This window comes from Leptodactylus fuscus, unplaced genomic scaffold (assembly GCF_031893055.1).
Source record: "Leptodactylus fuscus isolate aLepFus1 unplaced genomic scaffold, aLepFus1.hap2 HAP2_SCAFFOLD_930, whole genome shotgun sequence".
Classification (NCBI taxonomy): Eukaryota; Metazoa; Chordata; class Amphibia; order Anura; family Leptodactylidae; genus Leptodactylus; species Leptodactylus fuscus.
This window is the reverse complement of record NW_027440981.1, coordinates 10,001-22,500: the sequence shown is the minus strand read 5'-3', so window position 1 is coordinate 22,500 and position 12,500 is coordinate 10,001.

The following is a 12,500-nucleotide window of genomic DNA, read 5'->3' as shown; positions in this document are numbered from 1 at the left end:
CCGGCCCGGATTCGGCGAGGAACCCTTTCGTTCGTAGGGGACGCCCGGTTTTCTGACACCTCGGGGGTCGGACGGGGCGAAGGCAAACTCTCTCTCGCCGATGTCCTGGGTCTGCCGCGGGCGCCCGCCCTGGGCGGGTGGCGCCGCGCCGGCCTTAAGCTTTTCCGCTACGCCGCTCCGGAGCTGAAGGGAAGGAAAGACCCCGCGCCTTAGCCGGCGCGGACCCCCTAGGTCCGGCCGAGCGAGGGTCCCTTCCCGCCGGGTCGGCGGCCGTCAGATCGATCGGTGGGTGACCCGCGGGTGACGGGTGACTCGTCCGAGGCTTGCCACGCGACGCGGAGGGGGCTTGTCTCGCAACCGGCGCGTCCTCGCTCTTTTCGCCCCCAGCGGAGATCCACTATCGGCGGCGTGAGAGCTGAGGTCGCAGGGACTTTGTCGGAGACGGATGTCCGAGGCCCTGGTACTCCGACTTTTGGTAAGCTAATTGACACGACCCGCTGTCTCGGACACGGTTCTTGACGGGGGTGTTCAAAAGTATGTCACAGAGAGAGTGTCACCTGTCCCATTACATGAAGACCAACTACTCAAAGTGTCCGACTTTGTGGAACTCCGGCCCGGATCCGGCCGTCAAATTCAACCTCATTCCGGTAGTGCCTTTTCCGCTCCGAGGCCTCCTCCGGGGCCGTCCGACGCCCGGTTCCACGGCGGGACCCCCGACACCGACTCGAGGTGGTACCCCTTTTTGCCGGCCGAGGTGCGCCGCCGCCGGCGTGAGGACGCCGCTCCCCGGTGTGAAAAACGGCCGCCGGAGGAATTTTGAAAGTTGAAAATTTGGCAAAGTGTCGACGGAAGTGCCAACCGCGCCGGCGGGGAGGCGCCCGTCGCCTCGCCCGGGATGGCGGCACCGGCGCCGGGTCGCCGCGCCTGCCAGCGGCCGCTAGTCTCCCCGGACGCCCGGGGGATTTCCCTTCCGCTCCCAGCGGCCGCAGTTCTCCTTCTGGTCCGCCTGGCGGCTGCCTCCGCCGGCTGCCAATCATCTCTCCCCGGCCGCCCGGGGGATTTCCCTTCTGCGCGCCTGTCAGCTCCTGCCAATCATCTCTCCCCGGCCGCCAAGGGGGATTTCCCTTCTGCGCGCCTGGCAGCTCCTGCCAATCATCTCTCCCCGGCCGCCCGGGGGATCTCGTTAAGGTCCGTGTTTCGTGGGGTTTTATTTCAAAGTTTGTCTTTTTTTTCCCCAAAGTGTCTAAGAGCCGATCGGCTCAGCGGGGGGCGCCCGTCGCCTCGCCCGGGATGGCGGCACCGGCGCCGGGTCGCCGTGCCTGCCAGCGGCCGCTCGGGGGATTTCCCTTCTGCGCGCCTGTCAGCTCCTGCCAATCATCTCTCCCCGGCCGCCCGGGGGATCTCTTATGGTCCGTGTTTTATGGGGGGTTTTTTTTGTGCGTTTGACCTTTTTTTCCCCCAAAGCGTCTAAGTGCCGATCGGCTCGGCGGGAGGCGCCCGCCTGAAAACTGCGGCTTGCCACGCGACCTGAAGAGGCTTGTCACGCAACCCGGGGGGGCGGTGCCCTCGCTCTGCCTCCCCCCCGCGGGGATCCGCCGTCGGCGGCCTGTGAGCAGAGTTCACTGGGACTTTGTCAGAGTCGGGTGTCCGATCCCCTGGTACTCTGACTTTTGGTAAGCTAATTGACAGGACTCGCTGTCTCGGACACGGTTCTTGACGGGGGTGTTCAAAAGTAGGTCACAGAGAGAGTGTCACCTGTCCCATTACATGAAGACCAACCACTCAAAGTGTCCGACTTTGTGGAACTCCGGCCCGGATCCGGCCGTCAAATTCAACCTCATTCCGGTAGTGCCTTTTCCGCTCCGAGGCCTCCTCCGGGGCCGTCCGACGCCCGGTTCCACGGCGGGACCCCCGACACCGACTCGAGGAGGTACCCCTTTTTGCCGGCCGAGGTGCGCCGCCGCCGGCGTGAGGACGCCGCTCCCCGGTGTGAAAAACGGCCGCCGGAGGAATTTTGAAAGTTGAAAATTTGGCAAAGTGTCGACGGAAGTGCCAACTGCGCCGGCGGGGAGGCGCCCGTCGCCTCGCCCGGGATGGCGGCACCGGCGCCGGGTCGCCGCGCCTGCCGCGGCCGCTAGTCTCCCCGGACGCCCGGGGGATTTCCCTTCCGCTCCCAGCGGCCGCAGTTCTCCTTCCGGTCCGCCTGGCGGCTGCCTCCGCCGGCTGCCAATCATCTCTCCGGATTTCCCTTCTGCGCGCCTGTCAGCTCCTGCAAATCCTCTCTCCCCGGCCGCTCGGGGAGGCGGGATCTCGCCCTCTGGTAGACGCTAGCAGCCTGCCACCTGCTAGGGACTCGGCCTCTGGCATTACCCAGGCTCCGGCAGCCCTGGGTCGGCCTGGCTTTTCCCAGCCGCCTGGGACGATCTCTCCCTCTGTCCTGGAACCCTGGGCCGGCCTGCCGCCTCAGGCTTAGCCCCCTGGGTCGCCTGGAAGTGGCGCCGCCTTGTGGACGAGCCGGGGAGAGCCGCTCTCCGTTGCCATCCGGTGGATTTTTAGCAAATTGCAGCTTTCCATAGCAAATTGCAGCCTTCCACCTGCTAGGGACTTAGCCTCCGGCATGTACCCAGGCTCGGGTAGCCCTGGGTAGGCCTGGCTTTCCCAGCCGCCTGGGACAATCTCTCCCTCTCTCCTGGAACCCTGGGCCAGCCTGCCGCCTCAGGCTTAGCCCCCTGGGTCGCCTGGAAGTGGTGCCCTCTTGGTAGACACTTAGCAGAATGCAGCCTGCCACCTGCTAGGGACTTAGCCTCTGGCTTTACCCAGGCTCGGGTAGCCCTGGGTCGGCCTGGCTTTCCCAGCCGCCTGGGACAATCTCTCCCTCTCTCCTGGAACCCTGGGCCGGCCTGCCGCCTCAGGCTTAGCCCCCTGGGTCGCCTGGAAGTGGCGCCGCCTTGTGGACGAGCCGGGGAGAGCCGCTCTCCGTTGCCATCCGGTGGATTTTTAGCAAATTGCAGCTTTCCATAGCAAATTGCAGCCTTCCACCTGCTAGGGACTTAGCCTCCGGCATGTACCCAGGCTCGGGTAGCCCTGGGTAGGCCTGGCTCTCCCAGCCGCCTGGGACGGTCTCTCCCTCTCTCCTGGAACCCTGGGCCAGCCTGCCGCCTCAGGCTTAGCCCCCTGGGTCTCCTGGAAGTGTCGCCCTCTGGTAGACACTTAGCAGAATGCAGCCTGCCACCTGCTAGGGACTTAGCCTCTGGCTTTACCCAGGCTCGGGTAGCCCTGGGTCGGCCTGGCTTTCCCAGCCGCCTGGGACAATCTCTCCCTCTCTCCTGGAACCCTGGGCCGGCCTGCCGCCTCAGGCTTAGCCCCCTGGGTCGCCTGGAAGTGGCGCCGCCTTGTGGACGAGCTGGGGAGAGCCGCTCTCCGTTGCCATCCGGTGGATTTTTAGCAAATTGCAGCTTTCCATAGCAAATTGCAGCCTTCCACCTGCTAGGGACTTAGCCTCCGGCATGTACCCAGGCTCTGGTAGCCCTGGGTAGGCCTGGCTTTCCCAGCCGCCTGGGACAAATCTCTCCCTCTCTCCTGGAACCCTGGGCCAGCCTGCCGCCTCAGGCTTAGCCCCCTGGGTTGCCTGGAAGTGGTGCCCTCTTGGTAGACACTTAGCAGAATGCAGCCTGCCACCTGCTAGGGACTTAGCCTCTGGCTTTACCCAGGCTCGGGTAGCCCTGGGTCGGCCTGGCTTTCCCAGCCGCCTGGGACAATCTCTCCCTCTCTCCTGGAACCCTGGGCCGGCCTGCCGCCTCAGGCTTAGCCCCCTGGGTCGCCTGGAAGTGGCGCCGCCTTGTGGACGAGCCGGGGAGAGCCGCTCTCCGTTGCCATCCGGTGGATTTTTAGCAAATTGCAGCTTTCCATAGCAAATTGCAGCCTTCCACCTGCTAGGGACTTAGCCTCCGGCATGTACCCAGGCTCGGGTAGCCCTGGGTAGGCCTGGCTTTCCCAGCCGCCTGGGACGATCTCTCCTTCTTCTCCTGGAACCCTGGGCCAGCCTGCCGCCTCAGGCTTAGCCCCCTGGGTTGCCTGGAAGTGGTGCCCTCTTGGTAGACACTTAGCAGAATGCAGCCTGCCACCTGCTAGGGACTTAGCCTCTGGCTTTACCCAGGCTCGGGTAGCCCTGGGTCGGCCTGGCTTTCCCAGCCGCCTGGGACAATCTCTCCCTCTCTCCTGGAACCCTGGGCCGGCCTGCCGCCTCAGGCTTAGCCCCCTGGGTCGCCTGGAAGTGGCGCCGCCTTGTGGACGAGCCGGGGAGAGCCGCTCTCCGTTGCCATCCGGTGGATTTTTAGCAAATTGCAGCTTTCCATAGCAAATTGCAGCCTTCCACCTGCTAGGGACTTATACTTAGCCTCCGGCATGTACCCAGGCTCGGGTGGCCCTGGGTAGGCCTGGCTTTCCCAGCCGCCTGGGTCAATCTCTCCCTCTCTCCTGGAACCCTGGGCCAGCCTGCCGCCTCAGGCTTAGCCCCCTGGGTCTCCTGGAAGTGTCGCCCTCTGGTAGACACTTAGCAGAATTCAGCCTGCCGCCTGCTAGGGACTCAGCCTCCGGCATGTACCCAGGCTCGGGTAGCCCTGGCTTTCCCAGCCGCCTGGGACAATCTCTCCCTCTCTCCTGGAACCCTGGGCCAGCCTGCCGCCTCAGGCTTAGCCCCCTGGGTCGCCTGGAAGTGGTGCCCTCTCGGTAGACACTTGGCAGCATGCAGCCTGCCACCTGCTAGGGACTTAGCCTCTGGCTTTACCCAGGCTCGGGTAGCCCTGGGTCGGCCTGGCTTTCCCAGCCGCCTGGGACGATCTCTCCCTCTCTCTCCTGGAACCCTGGCCGGCCTGCCGCCTCAGGCTTAGCCCCCTGGGTCGCCTGGAAGTGGCGCCGCCTTGTGGACGAGCCGGGGAGAGCGGCTCTCCGTTGCCATCCGGTGGATTTTTAGCAGAATGCAGCCTGCAACCCGAGTGCTGGCGCCGCCTTGTGGACGAGCCGGGGACTGCGGCTCTCCGTTGCCATCCGGTGGATTTTTAGCAGATTGCAGCCTTCCACCTGCTAGGGACTTAGCCTCCGGCATGTGCCCAGGCTCGGGTAGCCCTGGGTAGGCCTGGCTTTCCCAGCCGCCTGGGACGATCTCTCCCTCTTCTCCTGGAACCCTGGGCCAGCCTGCCGCCTCAGGCTTAGCCCCCTGGGTTGCCTGGAAGTGGTGCCCTCTCGGTAGACACTTAGCAGAACGCAGCCTGCCGCCTGCTAGGGACTTATCCTCTGGCTTTACCCAGGCTGGGGTGGCCCTGGGTCGGCCTGGCTTTTTTCCCAGCCGCCTGGGACAATCTCTCCCTCTCTCCATGAACCCTGGGCCGGCCTGCCGCCTCAGACTTCCCCTTCCGCTCCGAGCGGCCGCAGTTCTCGTTCTGGTCCGCCTGGCAGCTACCTCCGCCGGCTGCCAATCATCTCTCTCTCTCTCTCCCCCCGGCCGCCCGGGGAACTTCCCTTCTGCGCGCGCCTGGCAGCTACCTCCGCCTGCCAATCATCTCTCCCCCGGCCCTCCCGGGGGACCTCCCTTCTGCGCCGGCCGGCCGGCCGGCCGGCTGCAGTTCTCACTGGTCCGTGTTGTATGGGGTTTATTAAAATGTCGGTCTTTTTCCCCCAAAGTGTCTAAAAGTGCCGATCGGCTCGGCGGGAGGCGCCCGTCGCCTCCCCCGGGATGGCGGCACCGGCGCCCTCTCGCCGTACCTGCCAGCGGCCGCTCGTCTCCCCTGGCCCGCGCCGGGGGATTTCCCTTCTGCTCGGAGCGGCCGCAGTTCTCCTTCTGGTCCGCCTGGCGGCTGCCTCCGCCTGCTGCCAATCATCTCTCCCCGGCCGCACAGGGGGACTTCCCTTCTGCGCGCCTGGCAGCTCCTGCCAATCATCTCTCCCCGGCCGCCCGGGGGATCTCACCGAGGTCCGTGTTTCGTGGGGTTTTATTTCAAAGTTTGCCTTTTTTATTTTTTATTTTTTTCCCCAAAGTGTCCAAGAGCCGATCGGCTCAGCGGGGGGCGCCCGTCGCCTCGCCCGGGATGGCGGCACCGGCGCCCTCTCGCCGTACCTGCCAGCGGCCGCTCGTCTCCCCTGGCCCGCCCGGGGGATTTCCCTTCTGCTCGGAGCGGCCGCAGTTCTCATTCTAGCGCGCAGGGCAGCTCCTGCCAATCATCTCTCCCTTCCGCGACCAGCCGGAAGCGGTTCTCATTGGTCCGTGTTTCGTTGGTTATTTATTTTTCAAAGTTTGACTTTTTCTTTTTTTTTTCCCCAAAAGTGTCTAAAAGTGCCGATTGGCTCGGCGGGAAGCGCCCGCCTGAAAACCGAGGCTTGCCACGCGACCTAAAGAGGCTTGTCTCGCAACTCGGGGGGGCGGTGCCCTCGCTCTGCCTCCCCCCCGCAGGGATCCGCCGTCGGCGGCCTGTCAGCAGAGTTCACTGGGACTTTGTCAGAGTCGGGTGTCCGATGCCCTGGTACTCTGACTTTTGGTAAGCTAATTGACAGCACACGCTGTCTCGGACACGGTTCTTGACGGGGGTGTTCAAAAGTAGGTCACAGAGAGAGTGTCACCTGTCCCATTACATGAAGACCAACCACTCAAAGTGTCCGACTTTGTGGAACTCCGGCCCGGATCCGGCCGTCAAATTCAACCTCATTCCGGTAGTGCCTTTTCGGCTCCGAGGCCTCCTCCGGGGCCGTCCGACGCCCGGTTCCACGGCGGGACCCCCGACACCGACTCGAGGTGGTACCCCTTCGTGCCGGCCGAGGCGCGCCGCCGCCGGCGTGAGGGCGCCGCTCCCCGGAGTGAAACACGGCCGCCGGAGGAATTTTGAAAGTTGAAAATTTGACTAAGTGTCGACGGAAGTGCCATATGCGCCGGCGGGAGGCGCCCGTCGCCTCGCCCGGGATGGCGGCGCCGGCGCCGGCTCGCCGCGCCTGCCAGAGGCCGCTCGTCTCCCCGGAGGCCCGGGGGATTTCCCTTCTGCTCGGAGCGGCCGCAGTTCTCCTTCTGGTCCGCCTGGCAGCTACCTCCGCCGGCTGCCAATCATCTCTCTCCCCGGCCCGGGGGGGACGACTCTCCCTTCTGCGCGTGCGCGCCTGTCAGCTCCTGCAAATCGTCTCTCCCGCCGCCCGCCGAGGGTGACTTCCCTTCTGCGCGTGCGCGCCTGTCAGCTCCTGCCAATCATCTCTCCTCTCTCCCCGCGGCCGCCCGGGGACTTTCCCTTCTGCGCGCGCGCGTGCGCGCCTGTCAGCTCCTGCAAATCGTCTCTCCCCCCGGCCGCCAAGGGGGATTTCCCTTCTGCGTGCGCGCCTGTCAGCTCCTGCAAATCCTCTCTCCCCGGCCGCTCGGGGAGGCGGGATCTCGCCCTCTGGTAGACGCTAGCAGCCTGCCACCTGCTAGGGACTCGGCCTCCGGCATTACCCAGGCAACGGCAGCCCTGGGTCGGCCTGGCTTTTTCCCAGCCGCCCGGGACGATCTCTCCCTCTCTCCTGGAACCCTGGGCCGGCCTGCCGCCCTCAGGCTTAGCCCCCTGGGTCGCCCGGAAGTGGCGCCGCCTTGTGGACGAGCCGGGGAGAGCGGCTCTACGTTGCCATCCGGTGGATTTTTAGCAAATTGCAGCTTTCCATAGCAAATTGCAGCTTTCCATAGCAAATTGCAGCTTTCCACCTGCTAGGGACTTATCCTCTGGCTTTACCCAGGCTGGGGTGGCCCTGGGTCGGCCTGGCTTTTTTCCCAGCCGCCTGGGACGATCTCTCCCTCTCTCCTGGAACCCCGGGCCGGCCTGCCGCCCTCAGGCTTAGCCCCCTGGGTCTCCTGGAAGTGTCTCCCTCTGGAAGTCACTTAGCAGAACGCAGCCTGCCGCCTGCTAGGGACTTAGCCTCTGGCTTTACCCAGGCTAGGGTAGCCCTGGGTCGGCCTGGCTTTTTTCCCAGCCGCCCGGGACGATCTCTCCCTCTCTCCTGGAACCCTGGGCCGGCCTGCCGCCCTCAGGCTTAGCCCCCTGGGTCGCCTGGAAGTGGCGCCGCCTTGTGGACAAGCGGGGGAGAGCGGCTCTCCGTTGCCATCCGGTGGATTTTTAGCAGAATGCAGCCTGCAACCCGAGTGCTGGCGCCGCCTTGTGGACGAGCCGGGGACCGCGGCTCTCCGTTGCCATCCGGTGGATTTTTAGCAGAATGCAGCCTTCCACCTGCTAGGGACTTAGCCTCCGGCATGTATCCAGGCTCGGGTAGCCCTGGGTAGGCCTGGCTTTCCCAGCCGCCTGGGACAATCTCTCCCTCTCTCCTGGAGCCCATGGCCGGCCTGCCGCCCTCAGGCTTAGCCCCCTGGGTTTCCTGGAAGCGTCTACCTCTGGTAGACACTTAGCAGAATGCAGCCTTCCACCTGCTAGGGACTTAGCCTCCGGCATCTACCCAGGCTCGGGTAGCCCTGGGTAGGCTTGGCTTTCCCAGCCGCCTGGGACCATCTCTCCCTCTCTCCTGGAACCCTGGGCCGGCCTGCCGCCCTCAGGCTTAGCCCCCTGGGTCGCCTGGAAGTGGCGCCGCCTTGTGGACAAGCGGGGGAGAGCGGCTCTACGTTGCCATCCGGTGGACTTTTAGCAGAATGCAGCCTGCAACCCGAGTGCTGGCGCCGCCTTGTGGACGAGCCGGGGACTGCGGCTCTCCGTTGCCATCCGGTGGATTTTTAGCAGATTGCAGCCTTCCACCTGCAAGGGACTCAGCCTCCGGCATGTACCCAGGCTCGGGTAGCCCTGGGTAGGCCTGGCTTTCCCAGCCGCCTGGGACGATCTCTCCCTCTCTCCTGGAACCCTGGGCCGGCCTGCCGCCCTCAGGCTTAGCCCCCTGGGTCGCCTGGAAGTGGCGCCGCCTTGTGGACAAGCGGGGGAGAGCGGCTCTCCGTTGCCATCCGGTGGATTTTTAGCAGAATGCAGCCTGCAACCCGAGTGCTGGCGCCGCCTTGTGGACGAGCCGGGGACCGCGGCTCTCCGTTGCCATCCGGTGGATTTTTAGCAGATTGCAGCCTTCCACCTGCTAGGGACTTAGCCTCCGGCATGTACCCAGGCTCGGGTAGCCCTGGGTAGGCCTGGCTTTTTTCCCAGCCGCCTGGGACGAACTCTCCCTCTCTCCTGGAACCCTGGGCCGGCCTGCCGCCCTCAGGCTTAGCCCCCTGGGTCTCCTGGAAGTGTCTCCCTCTGGAAGTCACTTAGCAGAACGCAGCCTGCCGCCTGCTAGGGACTTAGCCTCTGGCTTTACCCAGGCTAGGGTAGCCCTGGGTCGGCCTGGCTTTTTTCCCAGCCGCCTGGGACGATCTCTCCCTCTCTCCTGGAACCCTGGGCCAGCCTGCCGCCTCAGGCTTAGCCCCCTGGGTTGCCTGGAAGTGGTGCCCTCTTGGTAGACACTTAGCAGATTGCAGCCTTCCACCTGCTAGGGACTTAGCCTCTGGCATTACCCAGGCTCGGGTCGGCCTGGCTGTCCCAGCCGCCTGGGACGATCTCTCCCTCTCTCCTGGAACCCTGGGCCGGCCTGCCGCCCTCAGGCTTAGCCCCCTGGGTCGCCTGGAAGTGGCGCCGCCTTGTGGACAAGCGGGGGAGAGCGGCTCTCCGTTGCCATCCGGTGGATTTTTAGCAGAATGCAGCCTGCAACCCGAGTGCTGGCGCCGCCTTGTGGACGAGCCGGGGACTGCGGCTCTCCGTTGCCATCCGGTGGATTTTTAGCAGATTGCAGCCTTCCACCTGCTAGGGACTTAGCCTCTGGCATTACCCAGGCTCGGGTAGGCCTGGCTTTCCCAGCCGCCTGGGACCATCTCTCCCTCCCTCCTGGAACCCATGGCCAGCCTGCCGCCTCAGGCTTAGCCCCCTGGGTCTCCTGGAAGTGTCGCCCTCTGGTAGACACTTAGCAGAACGCAGCCTTCCACCTGTTAGGGACTTAGCCTCCGGCATGTACCCAGGCTCGGGTAGCCCTGGGTAGGCCTGGCTCTCCCAGCCGCCTGGGACGGTCTCTCCCTCTCTCCTGGAACCCTGGGCCAGCCTGCCGCCTCAGGCTTAGCCCCCTGGGTCTCCTGGAAGTGTCGCCCTCTGGTAGACACTTAGCAGAATGCAGCCTTCCACCTGCTAGGGACTTAGCCTCCGGCATGTACCCCGGCTCGGGTAGCCCTGGGTAGGCCTGGCTCTCCCAGCCGCCTGGGACGGTCTCTCCCTCTCTCCTGGAACCCTGGGCCAGCCTGCCGCCTCAGGCTTAGCCCCCTGGGTCTCCTGGAAGTGTCTCCCTCTGGAAGACACTTAGCAGAACGCAGCCTGCCACCTGCTAGGGACTTAGCCTCTGGCTTTACCCAGGCTTGGGTAGCCCTGGGTCGGCCTGGCTTTTTTCCCAGCCGCCCGGGACGATCTCTCCCTCTCTCCTGGAACCCTGGGCCGGCCTCCCACCTCAGGCTTAGCCCCCTGGGTCGCCTGGAAGTGGCGCCGCCTTGTGGATGAGCCGGGGAGAGCGGCTCTACGTTGCCATCCGGTGGATTTTTAACAGAATGCAGCCTGCAACCCGAGTGCTGGCGCCGCCTTGTGGACGAGCCGGGGACTGCGGCTCTCCGTTGCCATCCGGTGGATTTTTAGCAGATTGCAGCCTGCCAGCTGCTAGGGACTAAGTCTCTGGCGTTACCCAGGCTCGGGTAGCCCTGGCTTTCCCAGCCGCCTGGGACAATCTCTCCCTCCCTCCTGGAACCCATGGCCGGCCTGCCGCCCTCAGGCTTAGCCCCCTGGGTCTCCTGGAAGTGTCTCCCTCTGGAAGACACTTAGCAGAACGCAGCCTGCCACCTGCTAGGGACTTAGCCTCTGGCTTTGCCCAGGCTCGGGTAGCCCTGGGTCGGCCTGGCTTTTTTCCCAGCCGCCCGGGACGATCTCTCCCTCCCTCCTGGAACCCATGGCCAGCCTGCCGCCTCAGGCTTAGCCCCCTGGGTCTCCTGGAAGTGTCGCCCTCTGGTAGACACTTAGCAGAATGCAGCCTTCCACCTGCTAGGGACTTAGCCTCCGGCATGTACCCCGGCTCGGGTAGCCCTGGGTAGGCCTGGCTCTCCCAGCCGCCTGGGACGGTCTCTCCCTCTCTCCTGGAACCCTGGGCCAGCCTGCCGCCTCAGGCTTAGCCCCCTGGGTCTCCTGGAAGTGTCGCCCTCTGGTAGACACTTAGCAGAATGCAGCCTTCCACCTGCTAGGGACTTAGCCTCCGGCATGTACCCCGGCTCGGGTAGCCCTGGGTAGGCCTGGCTCTCCCAGCCGCCTGGGACGGTCTCTCCCTCTCTCCTGGAACCCTGGGCCAGCCTGCCGCCTCAGGCTTAGCCCCCTGGGTCTCCTGGAAGTGTCGCCCTCTGGTAGACACTTAGCAGAATGCAGCCTTCCACCTGCTAGGGACTTAGCCTCCGGCATGTACCCAGGCTCGGGTAGCCCTGGGTAGGCCTGGCTCTCCCAGCCGCCTGGGACGGTCTCTCCCTCTCTCCTGGAACCCTGGGCCAGCCTGCCGCCTCAGGCTTAGCCCCCTGGGTCTCCTGGAAGTGTCGCCCTCTGGTAGACACTTAGCAGAATGCAGCCTTCCACCTGTTAGGGACTTAGCCTCTGGCTTTACCCAGGCTTGGGTAGCCCCAGCCCGGCCTGGCGCTCGCCGCAGGAAGGCCTCCTCGGGGGCTCCGGTTTTTTGGGGGTTTTTTTGTCAAAGTGTCTACGGAAGTGGAAGTTCTCTCAGGGGAAGCTCCCCTCGGACCCTGCCCAGGAGGGTGAGCCCCGGCCCGGCTTGCCTCCCCTAGGCCCGCCCGCTCCGGAACCCGGTTCTCCCTGCAGACCCCGCCTCGGGGCAACCCTCCAGCTCCCCATCTCCCGGCAGCCGGGGTCAAATACAGCACCACCTCTTCCTTCCGCTGGCCCTCAAGAGTCCTCACCGCTCCCCCAGGCAGGCTTCCACGGGAGGCCGATCGGACCCCGCCATTAAGCCCCCTGACAAACGGCCGTCCCTGGAAGTCTCTCCGGGCCCGACTATTAAGCCCCACCGCCGACCCTCCGGGGCCGACTATTAAGCCCACTGCCAGAGATAGCACTCATGGGAATCTCTCTGGGCCCGACTATTAAGTCCAACTGTGACTTATGCTTGGAAATGTGACTTATGCTTGGAAATGTGACTTATGCTTGGAAATGTGACTTATGCTTGGAAATGTGACTTATGCTGGCAAATGTGACTTATGCTGGCAAATGTGACTTATGCTGGCAAATGTGACTTATGCTGGCAAATGTGACTTATGCTGGCAAATGTGACTTATGCTGGCAAATGTGACTTATGCTGGCAAATGTGACTTATGCTGGCAAATGTGACTTATGCTGGCAAATGTGACTTATGCTGGCAAATGTGACTTATGCTGGCAAATGTGACTTATGCTGGCAAATGTGACTTATGCTGGCAAATGTGACTTATGCTGGCAAATGTGA